The sequence below is a fragment of the Peromyscus maniculatus genome, chromosome 3 (assembly GCF_049852395.1).
Source record: "Peromyscus maniculatus bairdii isolate BWxNUB_F1_BW_parent chromosome 3, HU_Pman_BW_mat_3.1, whole genome shotgun sequence".
In the NCBI taxonomy this organism is placed as follows: domain Eukaryota; kingdom Metazoa; phylum Chordata; class Mammalia; order Rodentia; family Cricetidae; genus Peromyscus; species Peromyscus maniculatus.
The window spans coordinates 157,962,539-157,979,302 of record NC_134854.1 but is presented as its reverse complement, the minus strand read 5'-3'; the positions used below and the strand labels follow the sequence as shown (position 1 = coordinate 157,979,302).

The following is a 16,764-nucleotide window of genomic DNA, read 5'->3' as shown; positions in this document are numbered from 1 at the left end:
CCCGTGTCCCCGAGTACCGGCTGGGCCTTGCATCGGCCTGTGCAGGTCACAGTGATGCAGGGCAGTTTTCTCAACTGTTCTTCTCCGCGGAGGAGAGTCAGCTCTGCTGCTGACTCTGAGCTGGAGAGTCCTCTCCACTTTCGGCTTCCTCAGCTGGAGTTCCTTTGGAACAGAGGCCTCTGAATGCACTTCCAGTGGTTCCTTTGGTCTACGCTGTGGATGTGCCCCAGTTGGCGGTAGACAACATGATGTGTGGCTGTGCTTTTCTGGTCTGTCGTAGGATGGCTCCCCCTATTTGGTGTATGTGGGAACTGAGGCTCAGAGTGTTACCAAGTGGGTTTCCTAAAGTAAGGCAGTAATTGATGGAGGTGAGATAGAACCTGGGAAACCCTGGTTCCCTCCTGGAGCAGCTTTGTACCTCAAAACCTTTTTTCTGTTTAGCTAATTTTTTTTTTTTTTTGTGTGTGTGTGTGTGTGTGTGTGTGTGTGTGTGTGTGTGTGTGTGTGTTTGCATGTAATTTACAGGGTTTTTTTTCAATATTTATTTTTATTTTTAATTATGTGTCTCTGTGCATGCATGTGAGTGCAGATACCTGCAAAGGCCAGAAGAGAGCAGCTGATCCATGTTCTGATATGGGTGTTGTGAACTAAACTTGGGTCCTCTAGAAGAACAGCAAGTGCTGTTAACCTCCAAGCCATTTTTAAGCCTTACACAGATTTTAGTCAATATTGGACCTTTATGCAATGAGATGGCCCATCTACTGATTTGAATGTTTCTAGTCTTCAGTCACAGGGTTTCTTCCTTTGAACTTGATTTTCATCGTCTACTTAGTGGCCACCTGAGAATAACTTCTGCTGAGTAGTGTTCTCTGTGTATCAGAGAAGGAACAGTGTCAGCTCCCACAAGGACACTAACATTGCTTTTTAAAAGCTCATTAAAACACTTGAAGTGACCTCCAGGGACCTTTAGAGGCTTTTGTGGCAAGCTTTGTTTACTGGTATACTGCTGCATTAGTTAGGAGTCTCCAGAGAGAAGGAACTGGTAGAGCGACAGAGCTACAGAGAGATGAGAGGGGATTTGTCTCACAAGCCTGGAGGCCGGGGCAGCTCACCGTAGGCTGTCTTCGTGTTAGCCGACCAAGGAAATCGGCAGCTGTGACAGACAGTTCAAGCCCCGAGCCTCAGCACTTGGGAAGCTGTTGGTGTAATTCTCAGACTAAGGGCAACTCCCGAGAGCCTGCTAGGGAAGAACCAAGTCTCAGTCTAAAGGCCAGAGAACATGGAGCTCTGGCATCCAAAGGCAAGAAAAGATGGGCATCCTGGATCTGGAAGAGAGAGTAGGAATCCAGTCTTCTGCCACCTCAGTGTTCCATTTGCACCTCTAGTGATGGATGGTGACTGTCCATAGTCAGGGGAGATGGGCCCCTCTCAACAGACCGCCAGAAACATGCTCACTGGCACTCCCAGAAATGGTGCTCCACCAGCTAACTAGATATCCCTTAATGCGGAAAAGTTGATGCCCCAAACTAACAATATCCTGTTCAGGAGACAGAGATGGAGAATGCAAACACTGCTGTCATACAAATCCTGTTCAAGGACTTTGGGACTGACTTTGGGCAGGTTTTCTAACCTTCCTAGATCTCAGCTCTCTACTATAACACGAGAGTACTGTATACTCCCAGGTGACTGGGTGGCTGTGAAGATGACGTGGTCCAACATATGTCACGTGTTTGATGAATCTAGTGTGTAAATGTTGTGAAGAAGAATTAGTGGCGCAGCTATAATTGCCTGCATAGGACCTGTACTCGGTAAAGCCGGGCAACATTGTGTAGTGGAATGGGAGGGCCCCTGAGCCTCCACTGCAGATGGTGACCCCTGTGGGAAGGGGAATCAGTTTTCTTTAAGGGTGTGGCTCCTGGCAAATGCTTCAGTGCATGGCTCCACACTCATGAAGGGACAGCACATATTGGACTTGGTGGGTTATTAAAAAAAGATACATGAAGTTGGGAGGGGTGGACATAGGTCTCAGAAGAGTTGGGGGGAGGAATTGGGAATGAAAATAATCAAAATACATATACTGTATGCATGTATGAATTAATTAAAATATTTTAAAGGGAAACATAAGCATAAGTTACTGCATATTGAAGCCTCTAGGATTAGAAAAATTTGACTTCAGAGACATAGTCTGTTGTGGTCGGAATGAGCTGAAGTAAATATGGCCTCTGTGGACTGAGGGATAGAAATGAAACCCAAGTGAAAGTCTCCTGAGAGTCTAGTCCCAGATTGGTAGATTTCCACATGCAATATTTAATTAGGCACTGCTTAGTGATTTTATATTATGACTCTATTTTCTGATGCTATTATAAAGTACCTGGAGTTGGATGCTTTATAAAGAAAGAGGCTTATCTAGTTCACAGTTTTAGAGACCGAAAGTCCAAGGTGAGGCAGCCTCTTGATTCAGCACCCAGTGAGGGACTTAGGACAGGCCTTGTGACAGTGATCACATGATGGGACAGACAACCAGAGAGATGCAGCAGTCAGACTTGCTCATTTTGTGAGAAGAGCTAGCTCCCTTGTGAGACCAGCATTTAATCTCTTCTGAGGGCAGCATTCTCCCCCAACTACAATCGACCCAATTACCTTCCACAAAACTCTTAAAAGTGAACTACCAAGCCTCCTGTCTGTGAGCTTTTGGGAGACACAGTCAGAGCATATCCAACTCACTGCAGATTTGACCCACAAGTCCCGGGAGTGGGGTGCCCTCATGTGCATTCCCCCCAGCATTTTACCAAGCACCTCCTGCTGCCCGGAGTTCCGCAGGAACTACTGTCACAAGAAACATGTCTGTGTCTCGCTCTCTCCTTTCGGCTCTTGTATCTGACTATGAGATGGACCTGCAAACACATGGTAGCAGTGTCCCTGTGAGTCAGTGAGACGGGCTCAAGGAAAGCTGGGCTTTGTGAATGCGTTATTTCTGAAGCCGGGGACTTTCTCATAATGGGAGGCTGATCACTAAGTACAGTTAATTATTTGGGAATGTTTTAGTTTAGGTGACTGAGGTGTTCTGAAATGGTAACTTTGGGTATCTACTGGAAGGAACCCTCCTTGTGTGCTTTTCTGTTGCTGTGATCGAAGAGACTGACCAAAAGTAACTCGGGGAGGAAATGTCTCATTCCAGTCCATCACTGAAGGAAGTCAGGGCAGGAACCATGGAAAGCTGCTTGCTGGCAAGTTCTCTCTCCTGTCTGACCTGTCCTCTCCCCTCCTTTCCGCTCCTCTCTTCTGCTCAAATAGCTTTCTTAAAGGCTCAGGACCACTGGAGTGGGCTGGGCCCTCCCACATCAATTACCAGTGAAGGAAATGCCCCAAAGACCCCCCCCCCAAAGGCTGATCAATTGAGACAGGTCCTCAATTGAAGTTCCCTCTTCCCAGGTGTGTCAGCATGACCGTCAAATTGGCCATCATAGAAGTCTGTCTTTAAATTTTCCCAGGGACATTTATGCATAGACTACACTTTAGATCAGTAAACATTACAGACAAAGCTTTGTTGGTTACACAGTCTACTCCAGGCTGCAATATGCAAAGGGGCTTCAAATGTGTTTCTTGATGTTCATTTACAATCATGGGGAATATTATTGGCATTTTTAGGAGAAGCGAGTCTAATGTTAGCTAGCATAAGAATAATGTTAAATATCAGAACAATGACTAGATGCTGATAATTAGAAAATCTGCTATTAAATATTTAATACTAGGCACTTGAATAATGTGGCTTATATAAAATATTAAAATATGTGAGATCCATCATGTATATAATGGTACATATTTAAGCATGACCACAGACCAGATGGTGAGGATTCTGTTAGTCCCTGAATGCTGACTCACTGCATTGAATGTTGACTCAACACTTTGAATGGAAAAAAATTTTTCCTCACTTACAGGTGAAAGATCTAGAACTTGCTTGAGATAATAAAAAGCTCATAAGGGGTAAAACCAAAATTGAACTTCAAAATCTGTTCTTTTCACCTTTTTATGCCCAATTCTACCTCATCATCTAAGAGGATTTATACTAATTTAAATGACAAATGCATCATGCAATCTTGAAGAATGTAAAGCATTACTTATCATTTAGTTCATCCTGTGTCCTTCAGCAGTGTGTTCTGTGCCAGTAAAAGGTTACTCAACACTTTGGAAGTAAATGGCACTCCCGGGGGCCTGGGGGTGGCCTAGGGGTGACCTGGGGGTGGCTTGGTGGCTAGGAGCAGCTGCTGAATTTGTGGATGATCCAAGTTTGGTTTCCAGCCACCCATGTTGTGTAGCTCACAACCATCTGTAACTCCAACTGCGGCGGTGGATCTAGCATCCTCTTCTGGCTTCCTCAGATACCAACGTTCACAAGTGCACATACCCCCACATCGATACGCATGGCATACATATGAAGGGATAATAAAAACAATTCCTTAACAAAATCAACCACCAACGAAACCAAACCCCTAGAGCCTGGCAATCTTCTGATAGTTTCAAACCGTTATTACTTTGCAGTGGAATTGCTGCTTTTCATGTACTGGTATTCCGAATATAGACATCAGCAGATACTGCACACAGAATGCAACATGTCAAGTGAGCTATTTTGAGAAATACCTTCTCGCTGAAGAGTTGGCTACTGTTATTAGTTAGTAAAAACAAGTACTTTACCTTCTCAGAACATGTGGTTAAATTTTAAGTTATTTTTAATGTTTTTATTCTAATATGTGAGGTACCAGGTTTTGATGTATATTTCCTTGTTTTTTAAAAGTCTGCCTCATAGCATAATTCATCTCTGCAAATGTGGTAGAATAGTGTAGTGAATGCAGTGGAGTCAGAACTTCAAGTGGCTGCTCATCCTTGGCACTTTTTGCTTGTTCCTGTCCTTTAGGTTCATGGTGTTGTCGCTGTTTGATTGTGTTTGAATCAAGGTCTCACCATGTAGCCCAGGTTGGCCCTGAACTCACGGTCCTCTCTCACTTTCAAGTGCTGGAATCACAGCCGTGTGCCACTGTGCTCGGCTATTATTTCATTTTTGTCCTCCCTTATCAAGTCAAGCCAGTTTCAACAATATTTTTTTTTTGTAACTGCTTCATTATTCCCCCAGATATTAATGCTTTTAGAAGACCCGACTATATTTTCATTATCATAGCTCAGATATTACTAGGTATTCAGTGAGTGAACATGTCAGTAGATTGCCAGAGGTCTTCTCAGATAGACTTTGAGTGCCCGTCCAGATGCAGCCCTCTGACTGCGGTGTGAAATTAACATCTCTCTCTGCTTCCCTCCATTAGTCTCCCAGGCCACTCGCTGAAGTGGCCTCATTGTGCTGTGTGTGGGGTTTCCTAGCGGTACGTGATTCCAGTGACCGCTTGAGTAGTTCAACATGTCCCTCTGTCCTGGGTGAAGTGTGTGTGTGTGTATGTGTGTGTGTGTGTGTGTGTGAGAGAGAGAGAGAGAGAGAGAGAGAGAGAGAGAGAGAGAGAGAGAGAGAGAGAGCGCTAGAATTGGAACTCAATTTGGGTTCTTTTTCCTCCTCCCTCCTCTCTGCTTCTGTTCATCTGTCTCTCCCTCTCCATCTTGCTTCTTTCTCTCCATGTCTTACACCGTACTGTAAGTACGACCCACTGTTCAGTGGACGCCTCTTTCCCCAGTGAGAAGCATCTTTTGTGGTTGTTCTGGCAGATGCTGCCTGCTCTTTTGCCTAGATACTCAGGCATTGGGGGCTGCCAATTTTGGTAGAGCAATTGCCAAGCTATCTCATTTTTTACCTGGAATACTTTCATCTAAAACCTTATTCTTACTTATCATTTGTTTCAGTAATGTGCACCTTATAAGAAGGAAAACTGGATACATGCTCGATTCTTTCTTCATTTTGGAGTTTTTAATGGTAGGAGATGTTTGGGAAATGATGCATTTATGAGAAGCACTCATGGAGTATAGTCATAGGGTGACATTCTGTGTGTGGATTGATAAATGATAAAACAATGGAAAGGCACTGGTTTTGAAGGAACATGAAATCATGGTGATAACAGCTTACAAGTCGCCTTGTTATGTGTTGAGGAGGACAGTAACTAGGTGACAGTGTCACCTACATAGTCAGCCCTGGGACCACCCATGGAAGCCCGAGTTCTGCAGACAGAACTTTGTGGCGTCCGTTTGGTTCTGCAGTGACCGTGGCCACTTTAGACAAGTGACCTAATGTTTGCGTGCCTCATTTCCCTTCTGTCATATCAGGCTAACGGAAGAGCCTCCTGCCTAGGGCTGTTGTGGGGACAATTGAAGCCATGCATTGTAAGCGTGTGGCACTGGATCCACATGGTGCCATGCTCAGGTGCTTTGTAGCATAGAGAGGGAACCTTTCGGGCTTGAGTCATATGTTCCAGCCTATTTAATGTCGCTGTTTGCAACCCTTGAATTGAAATGTGTAGACACTGAGTATCAGTTGCTGTTAACGCATTGAGAGGAAAACCTCATGCAGCCTCTTGCTCATACTTTATAATAGTACCAAGAAGTATTAACATTTATGCCTGTGTTTGCCAGTATTGTGAGCTATTTGCGGGGAGAGCCTTTGTTATAAAATTGTTGATAATATATTGCTGATTCTAGTCATCGAGCTGAGTTCCTATTAATTATAGTGATGTTTCATTTTTCAGGTTTGTCTAGTAATATGATTTTTAGATTCACAAACAGGTAGATTTGCTAGGTGTCAAGCCACACAAATTAAAGTAGGGTTTTTGAAACATGAGAATTTCAAGATGATAATTATTTTTTGGATGTATATATGTCAAGTGTCTTTCTTGGACACTCTCTGTCTTGTTCTGTGACACAGAATTCCTGAACTTGGAGCTCACTGAGTTGGAAGAACTGACTGGCCAGCAAACCCAAGGATCTTTCTCTCTGTCTCTGTCATGGAGGCCTTTGGCATGGGCCACTGTGCCCAGCTTTCACATGGGTGCTGGAGGCTGGTCTCAGTGCTTCATGCCTCTATGGCAAGCATTTTACCAACGGGGCTGTTTCTCCAGCTCCTTCCAATACATTTTATAATATAAATTACAACAGCATAGGTCACTTTTGAACTTTCTTTGAATTTACTCTTATAAATGAAGTGTGTGTCTTTTATATCATGTATCTCCATCCCATTACTTTCCATGTCCCTTCATATCCACCCTCTGCCCTTGCAACCCCCCCAAAAAAATAAAATAAAATAAAATTTAAGAGGGAATAAAAAGAGAAGAAAAAGCCAGTCTCATCATGGAAGCTGCAGTGTGACACAGTGAGTCACACAGTAAACCCTTTTATCCATGTATCTGTACTTGGAAGTGTTCATTGCGGAGTCATTGGTCTGGTTCGAGGTCTCTGGTTTCTGCTACACTATCAATGCTGGGCCCTCACTGGAGCTCCTCTTGGTGATCTTGCTGTTGTCCTGTGTCGTGGAGATCCTGCAGCTTTGGATCTACAGGACCGGTCCTTTCAGGTGCTCCAGAAGAGCACAGATGGGGTGGATGTTGGGGTGGGCCAACCCCATGACCCTGGTTCTGGGCCTGGGTAGTTACAGGGTTGGTCAGCCTGCCAGCTCTCCCTTGTCCTTACCACCAGTGTGAGCTCTCCAGCATTGCCCAGGCTAGTTCACCCCTTGCAGCAGTGAGCAAGAGGCTGGACCAGTTCTCCTGCTTTCATGTCCTCAGGGTCGGCTCTCCCACGCCTACACCTTCAGGGCCAGCTCACTGTGTTGCCCTGGTGTGGCGTAGGGGCTACTCTCCCAAGTGCTGCAGCTGATTAGAGGAAGGGAGCATAGGTCATTTTAATAACAGGACAGTTTAAAAACACCTGGAATTTAAATAATTTTGCTGCTCTGTTTGTCTAGACGCCTTGGGTTGGACACACCTGTGTATTTGTGCATGGGAAACATGTAAATAGGCCTCTTTTACTTATAGTTGATAGAACGCTAGGAAACATTAAAATATGAAGAATGAACTACTTATTGCATTTAGGGTTAGACATGCATTCAAAACCCACTTTAAACCTCAGTTTAAACCTCTCAGATCTTGTGAGGATCAAATCAGAGAGCCTTCTGGGGTGATGAGCTAACCCTGTGCCTCTCCCTTCATGCTTTCTTTCCTCGTGGCCTTTTCCACGCACAGTGTTTGGAATTTAGATAAAATGAGAAGCAGAAGTATAAGAGAATCAAGCATTTATTATGCAAAAGCAATTATTGTTTGCCTACTGTCTGTCAAAGCGAATCTTTTACCATTGTCATTTATTTTTGTGTGCAGGCCACCTCCATGTGACACAGCACTCACTGGCCGGAAGTGGAAACCTGAGAACCGGAAATCATTTTTGTCTCTGAGGTGAGTCTGCTCAGGGAATAATTGGCATATTTTCAGGGGCAGGATCTCAGTTGGTGGAGTGCTTGCTTAGCATCCCCAAAGCCCTGGATTCCACCCCCAATGCTGCAGAAACAAGGTATGGTGGTGCGTGCTTGTTACCCAGCCTGGGGAGGTGGAGGCCGGAGGATCAGAAGTTCAGGGTCATCTTTGGCTCCATAGGAAGTTGGGCACACACACGAGACCCTGCCTCAAACCGTAGAAGCCACTTGCTGTTTCTTGGAATTGATGGCTTCATTCATGTATTTAATGACTCAGTTATTTTCATAGCCCGTTACCCTCCCTCACCCCTTTCTGCCTCTCCCCCTGAGGCCCTTCTTCACCCAGTCCCCCCCCTCCTTTCATGTATTTCGTGTGTCACTCATTGAGTTTCATTAGCATGGGGTGGGGGCCTATTTCCCGGAGCATGGGGAACCTACCAGTGGCTGTACCACTGAGGAGGGTGACATCTCTTCCCTGCCAGCAGCCATTCACCGTCAAGAGTCCCTCCAGGAGCGGTGAGGCCCCTCTCCCACCCCCATCTGTGAGGAAATGTTGATGTTGATGGGCCCCAATGTTTTTAACTTCTTTGAAAATTTCCTACATGTTTACCGTGTATCTTCAACATTCCTTCTCCTCACTCTTCCCTAGCCCTCCCCAACATATTTCACTCTCAACTTCACGTCCTTTCATTCTTTATTAAAAGAAAATGTAACTCACATTCCAGTTAGTGCTGCCTGTCTATGCAGGGGCGTGAGGCCAACCAGCAGGCAGACAGCTTATCAGTGGCCACAGTCCCAAGGAAAAGTGAGTCTTCCTCCACCAGTAGGCAGGAACTACCACCAGCTCTTGAGTTAGGGTGGGGCCTTGTGTGCTCCTGCCCCCCTCCATGCTGGACCGTTGAGTGGTCTGATTTTGTGTGGGTTGTACGCAGGTAACCACTGTGCTGTGAGCTGCTGTGAGGTCATGAGTGCAGTGGTCCTGTCATGGTCGGCAGGCTTCTCTTTGTGGGATGCCTCCCCATCGTCTGAGTCTTCTGTTCTCCCACCCGGTCCTTTCCTGTGTCCTGGACTAGTCCTCAGCCTGCTTTGTTGTTTTCACGTGCTGAGGAGCACATTCCGGGTGTCTACAGGACGCTATTATGTGCGTGCAGGTGAGAGCTGAGGCTCCACAGCCCCTCATCAGTGACTGCCTGGCTGCCTCAGGTGCCCCTTGCCATTGTCACTGTGGGGTGTCGGTATCTTTGTCTTGGCATGTCTGTTGTTAACATGGCGGAGATGTGGCCATTTTCCCCACTTACCTTGATAATACCGTGAGAATAAACTGATATTGTGCATCTGAAGAAGAATTGAGAGGTGGAGGTGTTAACACCGAATTACCACAGCCGATCCAATGAGAGTCAGCGATTCTATGCAGAGGATCTTTTTTTGCGTGAAAATTTGTGTTGTTTTAGTCTGATAGCCCCGGGCTGGTAGTGAGATGGGGCGTGCAATGCCTGCTGCTGAGTGAATGTGTAGAGCGAACGAAGAGGGCAAGTGTGAAGGAGTGTGAGGAGAGCAAGAGGACAAGTGTGAAGGAGTGTGAGGAGAGCAAGAGGGCAAGTGTGAAGCAGTGTGAGGAGAGCAAGTGTGAAGGAGTGTGAGGAGAGCAGGAGGGCAAGTGTGAAGGAGTGTGAGGAGAGCAGGAGGGCAAGTGTGAAGGAGTGTGAGGAGAGCAGGAGGGCAAGTGTGAAGGAGTGTGAGGAGGACAAGAGGGCAAGTGTGAAGGAGTGTGAAGAGGTAAAGTGTGAAGCAGTGTGAGGAGAGCAAGCGGGCAAGTGTGAAGGATTGTGAGGAGGACAAGAGGGCAACTGTGAAGGAGTGTGAGGAGAGTAAGAGGGCAAGTGTGAAGGATTGTGAGGAGGACAAGAGGGCAAGTGTGAAGCAGTGTGAGGAGAGAAAACTAACTGCGTGGTCCTGAACTCATGCACAGAACTCTGGATTCTGTTACTAGGAAATAAATACTTAGGCAGTTGTCAACCTATAGGTTATGAGAAATGACGTTAAAACTGCACTCATGGTATTTCCAGTGGTTTTCATTCTCCTGCTGTGGGAAACACAGTTTCTGCCCTTTTCTTTCTCTGGTTTGAGCCATTCATCTGGGCGCCCCTAAGTGCGTACTACGAGGCTTAGTAGGACCAAGTAGGCGTCTCTTATCACCGTCAATATTTTTGTTTGGTTTCTCTTTGCTTCCTTTCCTTCTGTTGGCATTCTTCAGCCCACTGAACACATGTGGTCTTCGGTCTGTGTGGGCTCGGGTTTTCGCACATGCCCACGCTTCCTCATTCTCTGAGAAGGTATGCCTAAGATTTTTAGATGTGCCAGATTCTGTTTAGTGAGCAGGGTTGCTGTATTTCTTTCCAGTAGCTAGTTTCATAGCTGTCGGTCTGATGACAATAAAACTTTTCTGAGGCTTGCCGTTCCTTTGTAGCTGGTTGGCTTGGCTATCCTTTGTCTAATGGACTGTGTGGCTATTTATGGGTCATAGTCTAGAACAAAATGTTACATTGTTTTCACACAGTTTACCTGGTTCCTCCCTGAGGAACTGAGGGGTAGTGTTCAGGCCTTTAGCAATGATTAACACGGCGTCCTTAAGAGCAGAGCAGGCTCAATGGTTTCAGTTCTTTGTCCATTGACCCTCTAAGTTATTGCTTGGCTGAATCATCGGGTAACTTTTTTGTTCTCTTTGTTTTGTTGCAAACTAGATTCTTTTGTATCTTTAAGAAGTGTTGATTCTCGTCTCTGTGTGCTCCCAGCTGGGAAAGAAGGAAATGGTTACTTCAAAGAAACAGCTGTAAAGGTCATCCACCAACTGCTTTTTTATTTAGATAATGAGTAGAGATGGAGGTGTGTGTGTGGGGGTGGGGGGGCTTGGTTTCATAGTCTCTTTCATTAAATACTTATAAAGCTTCTGGTATGCAACCTATCTGCCGGGTCATAGCTGTAAGCCGGGGATGCGTGAGATGGTATGGAGAGAGGACAGTGTCTGAGTGTCAGAAAAAGATTCCCACTGCTGTCCCTTTCTTCTTCATAGTCATTCTTGCCACGGTTCTGTGGGGAAGCCCAGCGGAGGAAGTTCTGTTCAGGTGGGCTTGCTTCAAATGAATGAGGTGTGATAGGGACCTGTTAGCACAGTAGGTCAGCTTGAGAGACTGTGTATGCTGTACTCTCTTATTTATTAACATGGGTAAGTCCAGGCCTGGCCATGGTTCAGCTTACCTGGCAGACATTACCGCCACTTCAGAGAAACGGGTTAATTTGTCACCTATGAGCTATGTTTATGGATTGTGTTGGCATTATATGAGGTACACAGCTTGACCGTTTAAAATGGAATTACCAATTTAAAAGAAAAAAAATTAACTTTTCAGCTCGTGTTTCTTTTTTAAACACAAGATGAACATTTCCACCTCAAAGTCAGGATTTTGAAGAGTAGACATAAGGGCTTAGGTTGTAGCTAAGAGGTATAGTGCTTGCTTAGAATATAAGTCCCTGGATCTCATCCCTAGCACCATCTCCCCCCCGCCCCCAAAAAAATACACACACAAAAACAACAACACAAACTCCAGACATATGGTGATTAATCATGCAGCTTGCTTTGTCTGTACACAAATGCGTGTACACAGTTTATCTCTGTCTTGCATTTCAGACCCTGAGAGTACAGGCCGTAGGTCTAGATCACACTTCACTACTGGGCTTGGGGATGACTGGAAGTATTGACTCTTACTTAAAGACAAAATGAAATAATTTTAGCAAGAATACTAGAAAAAAATATCACCCAGTTCTATTAAAAAATATTTTAGACTTTGAGTTTTATCATGAAGTTCACATAAGTCTAAAAAAACCCTGAGACTTAGAAAAACCAGTTCTAATGGTAGAAAACTGACTTCAGGTACTGTTTTCTGTTTATTTCTAAAAATTCTTTAATATTTTGTTTTCAAGATTACAAGTGGTCTGTTTTTTGGATTTGGTAAAACTAGCAGGAAAAAAAACCCCATGTCACAATTGCCTAGAATGTTTCAACTATTTCCTCCAAAAGATTAATTTTCTTGTCATGTGAAGACATGCCTTTAAGATCCTGTGATGTATATTGTTGACAGAACTTCTTGCCTGAGATTCACTTCTGAAATCAGTAAATGGACTATACTAACTGTCATGTGGAGGCATATTATTCATGAATTAATTTTAGAAGTGATAGCATTTTGTGCAAGTGAAGATTTTCTTATTTATATGTAGATAAAGAACGGTACACAGTTTGTCTCCACAGTTTTGGTCCTGTAGATGTGGGCTGTATCATAACCTGGGGATGGGATTAAGTGGGGAATTTTTCGTAGGAATAATGGGAAGTGAAGTATTGATGAGTGGCGGAGGACAGCCCACTCTGGTATGAATTAGCAGCATGGCCGATGGTCAGGTCTATAATTTTCCTTAGTAACCAAGGCAGCCAGTGTAGAGAACACGTTGCCAGAGGAAGTGGAGGTTTACATCTTTGAAGAATTCATAGTTTCACACTCAAAATCAGGACTCTTTGTCTCAAAGCTTTGGTTTTGAAGCTATCTCCAGGTTCTGGTGATCTGGAGCCGGCAGGTCTTGTTCAAGTTTTATTTTTCAAATTGTCTTGGATGTGGTGTGATGCTTAGTGCTCTGAACTGGCAACATGGAATCAGGTGCTCAGAGGCAATCTGGTGCTTAGTTTATTCTCATAGTGGCTGACAGCAGACATTTGAGAGTTACGAAGATCTGAATCTGAATCTGAAGCTGCCTCTGGCAGCTGGGAGCTTTCGGGCAGGGACTAAGAATTCCAAGCAATTACTTCCTTAGCTGTAAAACTCAAGACCAGCACAGCCACTGTACAGCTGTTGAATGGATATCTGATCAAGTTCCTGAGCATGTGTAGTCTCGGATATTAATTAAATGATGGTGATAATTATCAATATGATTTTCAATAACTAAAGTTGAAAACCTTGTAAAAATACAGTTATGAACACATCATTCTAATATAGATCAGCTCTTTAGAAATCAAACTTACCTAGCTGCTGTATTTTATGAAGTTTTCATAAAAGCAGAAAATGGAAAGTTATCTTAAATGAACTATTAGTCAATAAGGAATAGGGCCTGGTGTATAGATTTTGGAAATTAAATCCCTTCAGACTACAGTGTGAAGGTTCAATACAGATACTCGGTATATGTTGAAAGGATGTATGTGTATGCTGTGGTAGGGCTCAGATACCAGGGAGGAGTTCTCTGGGCCCTAGAAGAGTCCTTGGGATTTTAACAGAAAGAATAAAGTGTGGACTAGGCCTGTAAAGACAAAACGAGGATGGGAAGGAAGATGTGGAAGGAGAGAGGTGGGAGGGAGGGAGAGGAAGAGAGAGAAAGGAAAAAGGGGAGGACGTAATCATAGCCAATAGAGAGCTCTTTTAGGTTCTAGGTCTCTGGAAATGTACTCTGTTGTACACACACACACACACACACACACACACACACACACACACACACACACACACACCCCTGCTTGAGACAGGGCATCACTATGGAGCTCTCACTGGCCTGGAACTCACTATGGAGATCATGCTGGTCTTGAACTTCTAATGATCTTCCACCTCTGTCTTGAATGTACTGGAGTTCCAGGCATGCTCCATTGCTCCTGGCCCAGGAGGAGTTTGGAAACAAGTATACAGGCCGTGGGGGTCAGTGGTGGTGCAAAACAGGGGAGTTAGTCATCTGAAGTGGAGCTGTAAATGAATGCCTCCATCCAATGTATGGTTGGATCACAGGGAATGTATTCACCGAATACTAAGGAATTTACTATAAATCAACAGCAGACAGATGACAGGCAAGTCTCCAAAGTGCTAGAAATGAGCAACACATGTCTAAATAATTCTAGGTTAAGGAGAAAGTCTCCAGAAATAAAAGTATGGGCTGGAGGTGACTCATGCCTTATGAACATGAGACCCTGAGTTTAGATTCCCAGCATTCAAGTAAAACCGAGTCCAGCAGTGTGTGTGTGTGTGTGTGTGTGTGTGCAGTCCCAGTGCAGTAGTGTGTGTGTGTGTGTGCAGTCCCAGTGCAGCACTCTGTGTGTGTGTGTGTGTGTGTGTGTGTGTGTGTGTGTGTGTGCAGTCCTGGTGCAGCAGTGTGTGTGTGTGTGTGTGTGTGTGTGTGTGTGTGTGCAGTCCTGGTGCAGCAGTGTGTGTGTGTGTGTGTGTGTGTGTGTGTGAAGTCCCGGTGCAGCAGTGTGTATATGTGTGTAGTCCCAGTGAAGCAGTGTGTGTGTGTGTGTGTGTGTGTGTATGTGTGTGTGTGTGTGTACAGTCCCAGTGAAGGAAGCAGTGTGTGTGTGTGTGTGTGTGTGTGTGTGTGTGTGCTCAGTCCCAGCACCAAGGAATAGAGGTCGGGGCTCACTGGAGAGCACTGGCCAGCCAGCCTAGCTGAGATGAGTTCCAGGGTCAGAGAGAGACCCTGTCTCAAAAAATAATGGGGAGTGATCGAGGAAGATGCCTGATGCTGATCACTGATCTTCCCACACATGCGCACACCCATGAACACACACTTTCCTCTACACACAGACACACATGAATATATACTCGCCTTGTATACACACATACATACACCACATACACACATACATGTAAATATACACCCCATCTACAGATTTACATACACTACACACATCAAACACACACACACACATATACCACACACACCCATGAACATACACTCCACTTCTACAGACAATTACATATGACACACACACATACACATACATAAACCACACACATCCATATGCAGCAATTACATACAACACACACACATACACGTGAATATACATCTCCTTTCTACGGATATACATACACTATACACATCAGACACACATACCCATGAACATACATTCCCTTTCTACAGACACATACACACATAAACACATATTCCCCTTCTGCCAACACACACACACACACACACACACACACACACACACGTACGCATGCACTAAAAATACATTAAACCAAATTCAAATGAAAGCAGGATATACCAAAATTATCCAGATCTGTAGGATATAATTAAAGCTGTGTTAGAGATAATAAAACTGCTGTATCAGAAATGCTCTGCCTTTGATTTGTTTGCTTCCAGAAATAGTGTGCTAAGGGCTGAAGAAAGAATCCTTAGACTTGAAGAAGGAAATGGAAACTTTCCAAATTGAGAAGCAAGGAGAGAAATGATAAAAACAAAAACATTGATCAGATTATCTAAAACTTTGAGACAACCAGAGAGAGGCACACCTACGTATAATGGAAATATAAGAAAAAGAAACATTTGGAGTAGAAATAGCTGCGAAATTTCCAAATGTAATAATGGCAGTCATCAAAGCATGGGTAGACGCCCTGGCACCCACAGGTAGCAGGTATTCCTCAAGCTACCAGAATCCCCCAAAGAGATCTTGGAAGGAGCCCGAGGAGATAGGAGACAAAGTCACTTTTAGAAAGATGGAGTGAGAATTTCATACGTCATTTTTTCAGAAGCTCTGAAGAACAGGGTCCTATAGTGTCAGAAAACCACACCCAAACTGATGCTGTATAGTTAGATATCCAGAAAAAATCAGACCTCAGAAATGATAGAGAAATAAGAACTCTTTCAAGGGGCCAGCAAGTTGTCCTGACTTCCACATGTATGCCTTACCTCTGTGTCTAAACATGTGCACACATACAAAACAAATAAACTTGAAACTAATCTTTAACAAAACCTCTCACAAACAGAGTACTAAAAGTACAACTAGGAATTTGTCATGAGTGGAGTGTATTGTGGTAATATATTATGTACCCCAATAAACTTGCCTGAGGATCAAAGAAGCAGAGCAAGCCACAGCCAACCTCACCTCACCAGCTCCTCAACCGATCAATCCTATTTCCACGAATCCTCAGACTGAAAGCCTCTGAGTCCCCCCATGAAAGGGTCTCAGCTAAACTGCCTTTTCCTATCTCCTCACACCTTATATACCTTTCTCTGCCCAGCCATGTCACTTCCTGGGATTAAAGGCTTGTGTGCTTCCCAGTACTGGGATTAAAGGCATGTGCCACCATTGCCTGGCTCTGTTTCCAGTGTGGCCTTGAACTCACAGAGATCCAGATGGATCTTTGCCTCTTGAGTGATAGGATTAAGGGTATGTGCCACCACTGTCTGGCCTCTATGTCTAATCTAGTGGCTGGCTCTGTCCTCTAATCCTCAGGCAAGCTTTATTAGTGTACTCAATATATCTCCACCTTGGAGGAGATGCTGAAGAACATAAGATTAGTGCTTATTTTCTTCCATTCTGAGCCTTGTCTGTTTTGTTTTCTTAACTGCAA

At 44.4% G+C, this 16,764-nt stretch overlaps 1 protein-coding gene across 3 annotated transcripts in view; it reads left to right on the top strand.

The window, feature by feature from the left end:
* The window catches only part of Eps8 (EGFR pathway substrate 8, signaling adaptor), a 173,069-nt gene that overhangs the window by 45,541 nt on the left and 110,764 nt on the right, over positions 1 to 16,764 (top strand). For all 3 annotated transcript variants that reach the window (XM_076568120.1, XM_076568121.1, XM_076568122.1), the window contains one exon: positions 8,298 to 8,372. The gene's annotated coding sequence lies outside the window, so the exon portion shown is untranslated. The remainder of the gene's footprint in view (positions 1 to 8,297; positions 8,373 to 16,764) is intronic.